This window comes from Pseudophryne corroboree, chromosome 2 (genome assembly GCF_028390025.1).
Source record: "Pseudophryne corroboree isolate aPseCor3 chromosome 2, aPseCor3.hap2, whole genome shotgun sequence".
NCBI lineage: Eukaryota > Metazoa > Chordata > Amphibia > Anura > Myobatrachidae > Pseudophryne > Pseudophryne corroboree.
Genome location: NC_086445.1, coordinates 1,018,958,094 through 1,018,974,858, shown reverse-complemented (window position 1 = coordinate 1,018,974,858; position 16,765 = coordinate 1,018,958,094).

The following is a 16,765-nucleotide window of genomic DNA, read 5'->3' as shown; positions in this document are numbered from 1 at the left end:
GGAGAAACTGGGGACGAGTCCTCAATTCTGCCCTATCCATATGGAAAATCAGATAAGGGCTTTTACATGACAAAGCCGCCAATTCTGACACACGCCTGGCCGAAGCCAAGGCCAATAACATGACCACTTTCCACGTGAGATATTTCAAATCCACAGTTTTAAGTGGCTCAAACCAATGTGATTTTAAGAAACTCAACACCACGTTGAGATCCCAAGGTGCCACAGGAGGCACAAAAGGGGGCTGAATATGTAGCACTCCCTTTACAAATGTCTGAACTCCAGGCAGTGAAGCCAGTTCTTTCTGGAAGAAAATCGACAGAGCCGAAATCTGGACCTTAATGGAACCCAATTTTAGGCCCATAGTCACCCCTGACTGTAGGAAGTGCAGAAAACGACCCAGCTGAAATTCCTCTGTTGGGGCCTTCCAGGCCTCACACCACGCAACATATTTTCGCCAAATACGGTGATAATGGTTTGCGGTTACTTATTTCCTGGCTTTTATCAGCGTAGGAATGACTTCTTCCGGAATGCCCTTTTCCTTTAGGATCCGGAACTCAACCGCCATGCCGTCAAACGCAGCCACGGTAAGTCTTGGAACAGACAGGGCCCCTGCTGTAGCAAATCCTGTCTGAGCGGTAGAGGCCATGGGTCCTCTGATATCATTTCTTGAAGTTCTGGGTACCAAGCTCTTCTTGGCCCATCCGGAACCACGAGTATCGTTCTTACTCCTCGTTTTCTTATTATTCTCAGTACCTTTGGTATGAGAGGCAGAGGAGGGAATACATAAACCGACTGGTACACCCACGGTGTCACTAGAGCGTCCACAGCTATTGCCTGAGGGTCCCTTGACCTGGCGCAATATCTATTTTTTTGTTTAGGCGGGACGCCATCATGTCCACCTGTGGCCTTTCCCAACGGTTTACCAACAGTTGGAAGACTTCTGGATGAAGTCCCCACTCTCCCGGGTGTAGGTCGTGTCTGCTGAGGAAGTCTGCTTCCCAGTTGTCCACTCCCGGAATGAACACTGCTGACAGTGCTAAGACGTGATTTTCCGCCCATTGGAGAATCCTTGTGGCTTCTGCCATCGCCATCTTGCTTCTTGTGCCGCCCTGTCGGTTTACATGGGCGACTACCGTGATGTTGTCTGATTGGATCAGTACCGGCTGGTTTTGAAGCAGAGGCCTTGCCAGACTTAGGGCATTGTAAATGGCCCTCAGTTCCAGAATATTTATGTGTAGGGACGACTCCTGACTTGACCAAAGTCCTTGGAAATTTCTTCCCTGTGTGACTGCCCCCCAGCCTCGAAGGCTGGCATCCGTGGTTACCAGGACCCAGTCCTGTATGCCGAATCTGCGGCACTCTTGAAGATGAGCACTCTGCAGCCACCACAGTAGAGATACCCTGGTCCTTGGAGACAGGGTTATCAGCCGATGCATCTGAAGATGCGATCCCGACCACTTGTCCAAGAGGTCCTACTGAAAGGTTCTTGCATGGAACCTGCCGAATGGAATTTTGCTTCGTAAGAAGCTACCATTTTTCCCAGGACTCGTGTGCAGTGATGCACCGATACCTGTTTTGGTTTCAGGAGGTCTCTGACTAGAGATGACAGCTCCTTGGCTTTCTCCTGCGGGTGAGAAACTTTTTTCTGTTCTGTGTCCAGAACCATCCCCAGGAACAGTAGGCGTGTGGTAGGAACCAGCTGTGACTTTGGAATGTATAGAATCCATCCGTGCTGTTGTAGCACTTCCCGAGATAGTGCTACTCCGACCAACAACTGCTCCTTGGACCTCGCCTTTATAAGGAGATCGTCCAAGTACGGGATAATTAAAACTCCCTTTTTTCGAAGGAGTATCATCATTTCTGCCATTACCTTGGTAAAGACCCTCGGTGCCGTGGACAGTCCAAACGGCAGTGTTTGGAATTGGTAATGGCAATCCTGTACCACAAATCTGAGGTACTCCTGGTGAGGATGGTAAATGGGGACATGTAGGTAAGCATCCTTGATGTCCAGGGATACCATGTAATCCCCCTCCTCCAGGCTTGCAATAACCGTCCTGAGCGATTCCATCTTGAACTTGAATTTTTTTATGTATGTGTTCAAGGATTTCAAATTTAAAATGGGTCTCACCAAACCGTCCGGTTTCGGTACCACAAACAGTGTGGAATAGTAACCCCGTCCTTGTTGAAGTAGGGGCACCTTGACTATCACCTGCTGGGAATACAGCTTGTGAATTGCCTCTAGCACAGCCTCCCTGCCTGAGGGAGTTGTCGGCAAGGCATATTTGAGGAAACGGCGGGGGAGAGACGCCTCGAATTCCAGCTTGTACCCCTGAGATACTACTTGAAGGATCCAGGGATCCACCTGTGAGCGAGCCCACTGATCGATGAAATTTTTGAGGCGGCCCCCCACCGTACCTGGCTACGCCTGTGGAGCCCCCGCGTCATGCGGTGGACTCAGAGGAAGCGGGGGAAGAATTTTGATTCTGGGAACTGGCTGACTGGTGCAGCTTTTTCCCTCTTCCCTCGTCTCTGTGCAGAAAGGAAGCGCCTTTGACCCGCTTGCTTTTCTGAAGCCGAAAGGACTGTACCTGATAATACATTGCTTTCTTAGGCTGTGAGGAAACCTGAGGTAAAAAAATTTCTTCCCAGCTGTTGCTGTGGATACGAGGTCCCAGAGACCATCCCCAAACAATTCCTCACCCTTATAAGGCTCTATGTGCCTTTTAAAGTCAGCATCACCTGTCCAGTGTCGGGTCTCTAATACCCTCCTGACAGAATGGACATTGCATTAATTCTGGATGCCAGCCGGCAAAATATCCCTCTGTGCATCCCTCATATATAAGACGACGTCTTATGTTCGCAAAATAGTATCCCTGTTTGACAGGGTTACAGACCACGCTGCAGCAGCACTATCTGCAGGTCTCAGTCTAGTACCTGAGTGTGTAAATACAGACTTCAGGATAGCCTCCTGCTTTTTATCAGCAGGTACCTTCAAAGTGGCTGTATCCTAAGACGGCAGTGCCACCTTTTTTGACAAACGTGTGAGCGCCTTATCCACCCTAGGGGATATCTCCCAGCGTAACTTATCCTCTGGCGGGAAAGGGTACGCCATCAGTAACTTTTTAGAAATTACCAGTTTCTTATCGGGGGAACCCACGCTTTTTCACACTTCATTCACTCATTTGATGGGGGAACAAAACACTGCCTGCTTTTTCTCCCCAAACATAAAACCCTTTTTTAGTGGTACTTGGGTTAATGTCAGAAATGTGTAACACATTTTTTATTGCCGGGATCATGTAACAGATGTTCCTAGTGGATTGTGTATATGTCTCAACCTCGTCGACACTGGAGTCAGACTCCGTGTCGACATCTGTGTCTGCCATCTGAGGGAGCGGGCGTTTTTGAGCCCCTGATGGCCTTTGAGACGCCTGGGCAGGCGCGGGCTGAGAAGCCGGCTGTCCCATAGCTGTTACGTCATCCAGCCTTTTATGTAAGGAGTTGACACTGTCGGTTTATACCTTCCACCTATCCATCCACTCTGGTGTCGGCCCCACAGGGGGCAACATCACATTTATCGGCATCTGCTCTGCCATCACATAAGCCTCCTCATCAAACGTGTCGACACAGCCGTACCGACACAACGCACACACACACACACAGGGAATGCTCTGACTGAGGACAGGACCCCACACAGCCCTTTGGGGAGACAGAGAGAGAGTATGCCAGCACACACCAGAGCGCTATATAATTTTGGGATTAACACTATATTGAGTGAATTTTTCCCAATAGCTGCTTGTATATACAATATTGCGCCTAAATTTTGTGCCCCCCCTCTCTTTTTAACCCTTTGAGCCTGAAAACTACAGGGGAGAGCCTGGGGAGCTGTCTTCCAGCTGCACTGTGAAGAGAAAATGGCGCCAGTGTGCTGAGGGAGAAGCCCCGCCCCTTTTTCAACTGACTTTCTCCCCCTTTTTCTGGAATACTGGCAGGGGTAATTTTACATCTATATAGCCTCTAGGACTATATATGATGTAGATTTGCCAGCCAAGGTGTCATATATTGCCCTCAGGGCGCCCCCCCCAGCGCCCTGCACCCTCAGTGACCGGAGTGTGAAGCGTGCATGAGGAGCAAAGGCGCACAGCTGCAGTGCTGTGCGCTACCTTGGTGAAGACCGAAGTCTTCTGCCGCCGATTTTCCGGATCTCTTCTTGCTTCTGGCTCTGTAAGGGGGACGGCAGCGCGGCTCCGGGAACGAACACCAAGGCCAGTTCCATGCGGTCGATCCCTCTGGAGCTAATGGTGTCCAGTAGCCTAAGAAGCCCAAGCTAGCTGCAAGCAGGTAGGTTCGCTTCTTCTCCCCTTAGTCCCTCGATGCAGTGAGCCTGTTGCCAGCAGGTCTCACTGTAAAATAAAAAACCTAAAATAAACTTTCTTTCTAGGAGCTCAAGAGAGCCCCTAGTGTGCATCCAGCTCGGCCAGGCACAGAAATCTAACGGAGGTCTGGAGGAGGGTCATAGTGGGAGGAGCCAGTGCACACCAGATAGTACCTAATCTTTCTTTTAGAGTGCCCAGTCTCCTGCGGAGCCCGTCTATTCCCCATGGTCCTTACGGAGTGCCCAGCATCCACTAGGACGTCAGAGAAATTAATAGTGAGGGCTGGCTCCTCCCTCTATGCCCCTCCTACCAGACTCCGTCTAGAACACAGGTTCTCAAACTCGGTCCTCAGGACCCCACACAGTGCATGTTTTGCAAGTAACCCAGCAGGTGCACAGGCAGGGGCGGATCCAGAAGAAAATGATAGGGGGGGCACCATGGAAGGGGCAAGTACATTTGCGTGCGGCTTCGGTGCATGTGAGGTGGCGCTTCTTATACAATGCCCACAGTTGTAGCGCTCATTATGCAATGTCCACTGTACTGGTAGTGCCCCTTATAGAGACCCCATAGTAGTGGTGCCCCTTTTGCAATGCCCGTATTGCCCCCAGTAGTAATGTTGCCTGTAGTAATGCCCCCAGTCATTATGCCCCCAGTGGTAATTCCCCTGCAGTTATAACCCCAGTAGTTTACCCCCCCCCCCCCCCCCTTTAGTTTAGCCTCCCAGTGGTAATGCCCCAGGAGTTTAGCCACCAGTAGTAGTGTTCGAACCTGACCAAGTAGCCGCTCGGCCGAGCTGTAAAGCCGAGACACCCCGGGCAGCCGCCCAGAAAGAACCCACCGAGCTAGTAGAGTGGGCCTGTACTTTAGGAACCGGCAATCCTGTTGATGAATAAGCCTGCTGGATAGTAAGCCTGATCCAGCGAGCAATAGACTGCTTTGAAGCAGGACACACAATTTTCTTGGGATCATAGAGAAAAAACAGCGAGTCCGATTTTTGGTGACGAGCCATCCTCTTCACGTAGATCCTCAAAGCCCTCACCACATTCAGGGATTTAGAAGTAGCAGAGGTGTCCCTAAACACCGGAACCACAATCGGTTGGTTGATATAAAACGCAGAGTTCAGCTTTGTCTTTATAAAAAATCAAATAGGGGCTTTTGTGAAACAATGCCCCCAGTTCTGACACACGCCTTGCGGAAGCCATGGCCAACAGTGCAACAGTCTTCCACGTAAGAAACGTACCGTCATCCTCCTGTAAAGGTTCAAACCAGTTCGATTGCAGAAAATGCAACACCACGTTAAGATCCCAAGGTGCTGTGGGAGGCACAAAGGGCGGTTGGATGTTGGATGTGTAGAACACCCTTCAAGAACGTCTGAACCTCAGGAAGGGAAGCCAATTGTTTCTGGAAGAAAATGGACAAGGCCGAAATCTGGACTTTCAAGGAGCCCAAACGTAGGCCCACATCCACATCCACACCTGACTGTAGAAAAAAGAGAAAACGTCCCAGTTGAAATTCCAGTGCAGGATATTTCCTGTTTTCACACCACGAGACATATATTTTCCAAATACGGTGGTAATGTTTAGACGTTACCCCTTTCCTAGCTTGGATAAGGGTCGGAATAACCTTGTTCGGAATGCCTTTCCTGGCTAAAATCTGATGCTCAACTTCCATGCCGTCAAAAGTAGCCGCGGTAAGTCTTGATAGACGAACGGCACCAGCTGCAGAAGATCCTCTCGCAGAGGTAGAGGCCACGGGTCCTCCAGGAGCACCCCCAGTAGATCTGCGTACCAGGCCCTTCTCGGCCAATCTGGAGCAATGAGAATTGCATGAACCTTTTCCCTTTTTATTCTTTTGAGAATTCTTGGTATCAGTGGCAGAGGTGGGTACACGTAAACCATTTGCGGGGTTGCCCCAGGTGGGGAAGGGGTGGATGCGGTGGTGCGACGGGAGGTACGGGGTCGCTTCGGGTGGGGGAGGGGATCCAGAGCTATCGCGGCGCTGGAGGGGGTGTGTGGGGGTGCCGCGGATGGGGCCCGGAGGTACTGTGAGTGGGGGAGGGGCAGGTAATGCTTCTCCTGCTTCTCCTCCTGTCAGCAGCTAAGCTGCTGTCCTCCCTTTGGCAGTGGCTCTCCCAGAGACTCGCAGAGCAGCCAGTCACTATTGTTTGCGCCGGTGTCTCAATATGCTGCATTACAGGGAAGAAGATGTACGCAATAAACTACAGCTCCCAGCAGCCCTAAGGGGCGGAATGCTTCGGTGTTAAGGGCTGCTGGGAGCTGTAGTTTATGTAGTGCATCTACTTCCCTATAATGCGGCACGTTGGGAGACTGGTGCTAACAATAGTGACTGTCTGTCAGAACTGAGTGACTGGCTGAATCAATGTAAAAGGTGAGAGTGCTGTGTCAGTGTCAGTGTCAGTGACACTGCACACAGGTCCGGCGCTAGCCGCTCAGCAAAGGGATGCAGTGCAGGGAGGCACCAGGAAGGAGAGACGTTCTCCCTGCTCTGCATCCCTGTGCTGAGCTGCTGCTGCTATCCCTGCTGCTGCTGCTGCCGGCTGCTGTCACACATGCAGCGGCGCCGGCAGCACAAAGCCTCCTCTCTCCCCCTCCCCTGTGTGACATTCAGTGGCCGGGAGGGAGCCAAAGTGGGCGGGCTAGATGGGAGTAAGGGGCGGAGCTACACTGGACAATGCTGCAGCAGGAGGATGAGCTGCTACAGCTTCGGCCAGCCAGACTTCATTAGATAAGTGTCTGGAAAGAGAGTGAGTGTGTGTGTGTATATACAGTGTCTGTGTATACTGTATATATGTGTGACTGTGTATGTGTGTAATGTATGTACAGTATGTATGTGTGTGTCTTTGTATATATGTGTCGTGTGTGTGTGACTGTTGCATAATGTGTGTGTTACTGATACAGGGGGCGTTACGTGTGTAAGTGGCACTGGTACAGGGGGCGTTATGTGTGTAAGCGTCACTGGTACAGGGGGCGTTACGTGTGTGAGCGTCACTGGTACAAGGGGCGTTACGTGTGTAAGCAGCACTGCTACAAGGGGCATTATGTGTGTAAGCGGCACTGGTACAGGGGGCATTACGTGTGTAAGCGGCACTGGTACAGAGGGCGTTATGTGTGTAAACGGTACTGGGAGAGGGGGCATTACGTGTGTAAGCGGAACTGGTACAGGGGGCATTACGTGTGTAAGCGGAACTGGTACAGGGGGCATTACGTGTGTAAGCGGAACTGATACAGGGGGCATTACGTGTGTAAGTGTCACTGGTACAGGGGGCGTTACGTGTGTAAGTGTCACTGGTACAGGGGGCGTTACGTGTGAAAGCGGCACTGGTACAGAGGGCGTTATGTGTGTAAACGGTACTGGGAGAGGGGGCATTACGTGTGTAAGCGTCACTGGTACAGGGGGCGTTACGTGTGTAAGCGTCACTGGTACAGGGGGCGTTACGTGTGTAAGCGTCACTGCTACAGGGGGGCGTTACGTGTGTAAGCGTCACTGCTACAGGGGGCCTTACGTGTGTAATTGTCACTGCTACAGGGGGTGTTACTTGTGTAAGCGTCACTGGAACAGGGGGCGTTACGTGTGTAAGCGTCACTGCTACAGGGGGCCTTACGTGTGTAATTGTCACTGCTACAGGGGGTGTTACTTGTGTAAGCGTCACTGGAACAGGGGGCGTTACGTGTGTAAGCGTCACTGGTACAGGGGGCGTTACGTGTGTAAGCGTCACTGCTACAGGGGGCCTTACGTGTGTAATTGTCACTGCTACAGGGGGTGTTACTTGTGTAAGCGTCACTGGTACAGGGGGGGCGTGACATGTGTAAGCGTCACTGGTACAGGAGGGCGTGACATGTGTAAGCGTCACTGGTACAGGGGGCATTACATGTGTAAGTGTCTCTGGTACAGGGGGCATTACATGTGTAAGTGTCTCTACTACAGGGGTCATTATGTGCGCTGTGCGTTTGTAAAGTATGCGAGGGTGCAAATTTATAGTTTGCAGGGGGGCGCCGAACACTCTAGCACCGGGATAGACTGCACACCCACTGCAGTGCACAGCAGTGTCACCTTTTACATTAATTCAGCATCCATACATTACCCTCCGCGATATCACCCTCTCTATCCGCTACATTAACCATCTCGGGGCTTCCAGGCCGGCAGGGCAGGTGCTGTGTTGCGGAGTCAGGGCCTCTGGAGATCTGGGCATGGCTGTGGCGGGGAGGCACTTCTGTGACATCACACGCAGAACAGGCTCCAGGGCTCAGAGAGTATGCGGCGCAGGGAGGCCTATGAAAGTCTTCCGCTGCGCCGCTTTCATACACATCTATGCCGGTGGCCGCAGCAGCTTTTGTTCCGCCTGCGGCGCGGCTAGGGAGTGGGGATTGTTGATGCCGGAGGGGGCAGGTGGACTGGCAGCAAGACATTGGTGGTCATTCAGAGTTGATCGCTCGCTAGCAGTTTTTAGCAGCCGTGCAAATGCTATGCCGCCACCCAGTGGGAGTGTATTTTAGCTTAGCAGAAGTGGGAACGAAGGGATAGGAGAGCGGGTACAAAAAATTTTTGTGCATTTTCAGAGCAGCTTCAGACCTACTCGGCACTTGCGATCACTTCAGACCATTCAGTTCATAAACACGCCCTGCGTTCGGGCAGCCACGCCTGCGTTTTTCCGAACACTCCCTGAAAATGGTCAGTTGACACCCAGAAACGCCCTCTTCCTGTCAATCACTGTGCGGCTGCCTATGCGACTGAAAAGCATCATCGCTAGACCCTGTGTAAAACTACATCGCTCGTTGTAATAGTACGCCACACGTGCGCATTGCGCTGCATACGCATGCACAGAAGTGCCGAGTTTTTGCCTGATCGCTGCACAGCGAACGAATGCAGCTAGCGATCAACTTGGAATGACTCCCATAGGACGCTGCAGTGAAAGGATGTTTTTTCCCCTATGTACAGCGCAGAGACTTGCTGCAGATGCAGTGGCATACCCTCCAGCTGCACCTTTTTGGCAGGTACATTCCCTTTTTTTATGGTCTGTACCGATTATAGACTCTCCAAGCTTCCATTGAAAGTATAGGAAAAGGGGCGTGGCCACGCGCCTGTACCCGTGACCACGCCCCTTTTTCGAATGTGTATCAATGTTTATGTGTAAATTGTTGGAGGGTATGTTGCTGCAGATGCAGTGGGACTATTTTGGGGTGTGGGGCTGGAGCTGCAGCTCCATCAGTCCCATTGCTAATCCTGCTCTGTGAAAACACAGCAGCCAAAGGGCAGAGCCTCCCATTGGATGTAACCTGTGTGGGAGGGCATTTCTCGGCCAATCAGCTGTGGGCTGGGTGTGATAGACCTGCCACTAACCCAATGAGAGCTCCTAGTCACGCCCAGCGTTAGAAACCCAGGCACAGAATCACAGGGCTATTATATAGGAGATAGTGTAGTGTAAAAATACCCAAATTGCTCCCCCCCCCCCCCCCCCTTCACTAAGACCCCCTGGTACCACAGTGGAGCGTAGGGTCTTGTCAGAGGAGCTGCGCGCCCTCAGCAGTGCTGTCACCACAGCTGCAGAGGAAATGGCACCGGAGAGCTGCTGGAACCGCTCAGTGGGAAGCCCCGCCCCCTAAAATGGCACACGGCTTCCCACACTTCAGAGATTAAACTGGCCCTGAGGAATCGTTTTACAGCGCTGACTATTTGCCTGGACACTGTTAGCGCGTTGTGTGAGCCAGTGTGGGTAACATAGGAGATTCAGGTCACCCCTCACAGCGGGACCGCGCCGCAGCATGTGTCCATCTGAATCACCCCAAAGCGCAGCTTGCTGAGAGCTGCACTCCTACCCTAGTGCCGCAATTTCCGCCGACGACCCGCTTACCGGGGCGCCGGCACTGTACTCACCACTCTTCTTACTTCAGGCTCTGTTAGGGGTGGCGGCGTTGCTGCGGGAGGGTAAGATGCACCATGGTGTGGCTTGCGAATAGCTCCCTCAGGAGCTCAGTGTCCTGTCAGCATGAGAAACGGGCCCATTAACTCTCTAGGAAGTTGGGCCTTTCTCTCCCCTAAGTCCCACGAAGCAGTCAGGCTGTTGCCTAAATAGCCCTGACAGAAAATAACAAAAAAGGAAATAAATGCAACTCTTCAGGAGCTCTCCAAAGCGTGACCGGCTCCTCCGGGCACATTTTCTAAACTGAGCCTGGTAGGAAAGGCATAGAGGGAGGAGACAGCCCACACTATCAATTTCTTAAAGTGCCCATGGCTCCTAGTGGACCCGTCTATACCCCATGGTTCTAATGTGGACACCAGTATCCTCTAGGACATAAGAGAAATTAGAAAGAGACTGTATTTTAAAGGTCGAGTAATGTAACCCGCAATCCCCCACCCTACACATTGCCGTCCCAATATTACACCTGTAAAGTGTCAGGTGCCACTCAGCGAGCCATAAAGGTGGTTCCGGGGGGCGAGACAGCTGTCCGCACATTTATTAAACAGTCAGTATATACAGAATATGGGGAAACCAAACCACGTTTATAATTCTCTTTTGAGGACATTAACAATTATTACTACACTAGAGGGCCATTCTATCAATATGTAATACCCCACCATGTGAGTTATCATGTCTGACATTATTCCTCACACTACAGCGCATAAATCAGGGATGAGGAACCTTTGGCCCTCCAGCTGTTGTTGAACTACACGTCCCAGCATGCCCTGCAACAGTTATAGCATGGCCAAATTACAAAACTGTTGCAGGGGATTCTGGTATGTGTAGTTTAGCAACAGCTGGCGGGCCAAAGGTTCCCCATCCCTGACATAAATTATATACAGCATGTGTAATACCCTGAAGCTATTGCACCATGGAGATCCCCTTGTGATTTTTTTTTTGTTTACATTGTGGAACTACAAGTCCCAGAGTAGATCGTGGGCTGAACTTTATGTGACCCTGTCAGATTGGGACAGGGATTTTGCCGCCAATTCTCTGGTCCTGTCACTTCTTACCCAGCAACATAAAAAGTCTGGGAAACATGTCCCCAGCTGATTGGGTCCCCTGGGTTGTAGGGCAGAGTGACCAGGGGGTAGTCTGTTGCTGGGGCCCCGGGAGCCAGTCATCATAGAGGAGAGGGGAGGTGGAGGAGCACCAGGACCCTTAAAAGAAGCCTCACAGCACAGGAGAAAGAGCCCTTGGAGGAATGGGAATATGTACCTGGGGAAGTGGAGCCATGTAGTGTCCAGAGCCTGAAGACTGGAGTATGCAGCGCTGGGAGGATCGCTGCCAGAGGAGCCCCTGGAGGAATGGGAATATGTACCTGGGGAAGTGGAGCCATGTAGTGTCCAGAGCCTGAAGACTGGAGTATGCAGCGCTGGGAGGATCGCTGCCAGAGGAGACCTGGAGGAATGGGAATATGTACCTGGGGAAGTGGAGCCATGTAGTGTCCAGAGCCTGAAGACTGGAGTATGCAGCGCTGGGAGGATCGCTGCCAGAGGAGCCCTGGAGGAATGGGAAGATTACCTGGGGAAGGTGTCGCCATGTAGCCCCAGGAGCCGCCTGCCAGTGTGTGAGGACCGTCTGCGCAGAGAAGAAGCCGAGGGGAGAACCAGCGACCAGAGCACCAGTGCCAGAAGAATGCCGGAGACCCTGCCTGAGGAGAAGAGCTGGCCGCGTCAGTGCCAGCGGGGATGGAGTGCGGAGAAGAGCCGCCGCTGCTGAGAGACTGGAGCGCTGGGCCGGAGGAACCGCAGCCCGTCCAGCAGAGCAGTGATGACATCCGTCCCCTGGATTCCAAGGAGCGGCAGATGAGAAGCGCGCAGGCACCGCGAAGGACGACCCCGGGAAGAAGACCCCAGCGAGGACCCCTGGCGGCTGGAGTACGGCGAGGACCCGAGAAGACCCCAGCGTAGAGATGACGGCGCGGACCGGAGTCTGCTGCACAAGAGGAGTGAAGACCCGGAGACGGCGCGGCGGCAGCTGAAGAGGAGAAGACCGGACCGGAGACTGAGGAGGGAGACTCCAGACAGCCACGCTGAAGATGCGGAGGATCGGAGGTGGCAGAAGCGCCGCAGCGATGGGTGAGAACTTGCAAACAACCCTTCCGCTGCCAGAAACTCTGCCCCTGTTGAGCCCTTCCGCTGCTTGAACTCTGCAAAGAGGGGACATAGTATTAGTAAAGGGTGTAGACACCCCTAAGATCCCCTGTGTCCGGTATTTAACCCCTTCCGCTGCATGAACTCTGCATTTGGGGAACATATTATTTACTAAGTGGGTAGGTTGCCCTTCATGAGTGCCCCGGTGAGACAATTAATAATAAAAGGGGTGGGCTCCCCTCATCACAGTACCCCCGCAAGTTTAGATAATTAGGAGTTGCGCTCCCCTCATTTGTATGTGCCCGGCTTAACCCCTTCTGCTGCAAAGACTCTGTAATCTGGGGGCAATATATTGTATTCCAGGGGAAGAGGCTCCCCACTAGTGCTGTGCCCCGCATATTTGTTTTGGAATGTTGTAAAAGGGGGTAGACTGCCCTTATATATTTGTGAATGTATTTATCTGCTATTAAGGAATGCTGGTACTGATAGTTCTTTTTATGCAAGTTCCGCCCAGCAGTGTGAAAGCTAATGTTAATGCATTTATCTGCTATTAAGGAATGCTGGTACTGATAGTTCTTTTTATGCAAGCTCCGCCCAGCAGTGTGAAAGCTAATGTTAATGCATTTATCTGCTATTAAGGAATGCTGGTACTGATAGTTCTTTTTATGCAAGCTCCGCCCAGCAGTGTGAAAGCTAATGTTAATGCATTTATCTGCTATTAAGGAATGCTGGTACTGATAGTTCTTTTATTGCAAGTTCCGCCAAGCAGTGTGAAAGCTAATGTTAATGCATTTATCTGCTATTAAGGAATGCTGGTACTGATAGTTCTTTTTATGCAAGCTCCGCCCAGCAGTGTGAAAGCTAATGTTAATGCATTTATCTGCTATTAAGGAATGCTGGTACTGATAGTTCTTTTATTGCAAGTTCCGCCAAGCAGTGTGAAAGCTAATGTTAATGCATTTATCTGCTATTAAGGAATGCTGGTACTGATAGTTCTTTTTATGCAAGCTCCGCCCAGCAGTGTGAAAGCTAATGTTAATGCATTTATCTGCTATTAAGGAATGCTGGTACTGATAGTTCTTTTTATGCAAGCTCCGCCCAGCAGTGTGAAAGCTAATGTTAATGCATTTATCTGCTATTAAGGAATGCTGGTACTGATAGTTCTTTTTATGCAAGCTCCGCCCAGCAGTGTGAAAGCTAATGTTAATGCATTTATCTGCTATTAAGGAATGCTGGTACTGATAGTTCTTTTATTGCAAGTTCCGCCAAGCAGTGTGAAAGCTAATGTTAATGCATTTATCTGCTATTAAGGAATGCTGGTACTGATAGTTCTTTTTATGCAAGCTCCGCCCAGCAGTGTGAAAGCTAATGTTAATGCATTTATCTGCTATTAAGGAATGCTGGTACTGATAGTTCTTTTATTGCAAGTTCCGCCAAGCAGTGTGAAGGCTAATGTTAATGCATTTATCTGCTATTAAGGAATGCTGGTACTGATAGTTCTTTTTATGCAAGCTCCGCCCAGCAGTGTGAAAGCTAATGTTAATGCATTTATCTGCTATTAAGGAATGCTGGTACTGATAGTTATTTTTATGCAAGCTCCGCCCAGCAGTGTGAAAGCTAATGTTAATGCATTTATCTGCTATTAAGGAATGCTGGTACTGATAGTTCTTTTTATGCAAGCTCCGCCCAGCAGTGTGAAAGCTAATGTTAATGCATTTGTCTGCTATTAAGGAATGCTGGTACTGATAGTTCTTTTTTATGCAAGCTCCGCCCAGCAGTGTGAAAGCTAATGTTAATGCATTTATCTGCTATTAAGGAATGCTGGTACTGATAGTTCTTTTATTGCAAGTTCCGCCCAGCAGTGTGAAAGCTAATGTTAATGCATTTATCTGCTATTAAGGAATGCTGGTACTGATAGTTCTTTTTATGCAAGCTCCGCCCAGCAGTGTGAAAGCTAATGTTAATGCATTTATCTGCTATTAAGGAATGCTGGTACTGATAGTTCTTTTTTTATGCAAGCTCCGCCCAGCAGTGTGAAAGCTAATGTTAATGCATTTATCCGCTACTAAGGAACGCTGGTTACCTGAGACTGTTGTTTACAAGCCATAACCAGCCTGCTTTAATTGTGCACAAGTTACCTGCTTACCTGCTACTTGTATTGATAACGCTGGTTACCTGAGACTGTCGTTTAATAGCCATAACCAGCCTGCTTTAATCGTGCACAAGTTCCTGCTTACCTGCTACCTGTATTGCTGACGCTGGTTACCTGAGACTGTCGTTTAATAGCCATAACCAGCCTGCTTTAATCGTGCACAAGTTCCTGCTTACCTGCTACCTGTATTGCTGACGCTGGTTACCTGAGACTGTTGTTTAGTAGCCATAACCAGCCTGCTTTAATTGTGCACAAGTTACCTGCTGACCTGCTACTTGTATTGCTAACGCTGGTTACCTGAGACTGTCGTTTAATAGCCATAACCAGCCGGCTTTAATCGTGCACAAGTTCCTGCTTACCTGCTACCTGTATTGCTGACGCTGGTTACCTGAGACTGTTGTTTAGTAGCCATAACCAGCCTGCTTTAATTGTGCACAAGTTCCTGCTTACCTGCTACCTGTATTGCTAACGCTGGTTACCTGAGACTGTCGTTTAATAGCCATAACCAGCCTGCTTTAATCGTGCACAAGTTCCTGCTTACCTGCTACTTGTATTGCTAACGCTGGTTACCTGAGACTGTCGTTTAATAGCCATAACCAGCCTGCTTTAATCGTGCACAAGTTCCTGCTTACCTGCTACCTGTATTGCTGACGCTGGTTACCTGAGACTGTTGTTTAGTAGCCATAACCAGCCTGCTTTAATTGTGCACAAGTTACCTGCTGACCTGCTACTTGTATTGCTAATGCTGGTTACCTGAGACTGTCGTTTAATAGCCATAACCAGCCTGCTTTAATCGTGCACAAGTTCCTGCTTACCTGCTACCTGTATTGCTGACGCTGGTTACCTGAGACTGTTGTTTAGTAGCCATAACCAGCCTGCTTTAATTGTGCACAAGTTACCTGCTTACCTGCTACTTGTATTGCTAACGCTGGTTACCTGAGACTGTCGTTTAATAGCCATAACCAGCCTGCTTTAATCGTGCACAAGTTCCTGCTTACCTGCTACCTGTATTGCTGACGCTGGTTACCTGAGACTATTATTTAGAAGCCATAACCAGCCTGCTTCAATTGTGCACCAGTTACTTGCTTACCTGCTACCTGTATTGCTAACGCTGGTTACTTGAGACTGTTATTTAGAAGCCATAACCAGGCTGCTTCAATTGTGCGCCAGTTTCCTGTTTACCTGCCACTTGTAAATTTTGTTAGGATAATAAAATGGAGTTGGATACTATATTATGTTTGTGTTGTCATTGTGTCTGAGAGGTAAAGCAGGTCTGCCGCTCTGATCACCCGAACCTGACTCACACTAGCACCCCACAATTTAGTTCAAGTTTTCGGCACCGTAAATGTCGTGTTTGTTTGTGGGTGGACATTACATAAATTTTGGCGTCACGAACAGGATCAGAGAATCGCAGGCGGGCCTGTGCTCCAGACACAATGACTTGTTTGCCAACAGAGCTGTACCCAGTTCAAGGCTTATGTTAACCGATGTATAGTGTTAAGGTGTATACGTGAGGACACGTATAATTTTAGGGGGGAAGAATGTAATACCCTGAAGCTATTGCACCATGGAGATCCCCTTGTGATTTTTTTTTTGTTTACATTGTGGAACTACAAGTCCCAGAGTAGATCGTGGGCTGAACTTTATGTGACCCTGTCAGATTGGGACAGGGATTTTGCCGCCAATTCTCTGGTCCTGTCACTTCTTACCCAGCAACATAAAAAGTCTGGGAAACATGTCCCCAGCTGATTGGGTCCCCTGGGTTGTAGGGCAGAGTGACCAGGGGGTAGTCTGTTGCTGGGGCCCCGGGAGCCAGTCATCATAGAGGAGAGGGGAGGTGGAGGAGCACCAGGACCCTTAAAAGAAGCCTCACAGCACAGGAGAAAGAGCCCTTGGAGGAATGGGAATATGTACCTGGGGAAGTGGAGCCATGTAGTGTCCAGAGCCTGAAGACTGGAGTATGCAGCGCTGGGAGGATCGCTGCCAGAGGAGCCCCTGGAGGAATGGGAATATGTACCTGGGGAAGTGGAGCCATGTAGTGTCCAGAGCCTGAAGACTGGAGTATGCAGCGCTGGGAGGATCGCTGCCAGAGGAGACCTGGAGGAATGGGAATATGTACCTGGGGAAGTGGAGCCATGTAGTGTCCAGAGCCTGAAGACTGGAGTAT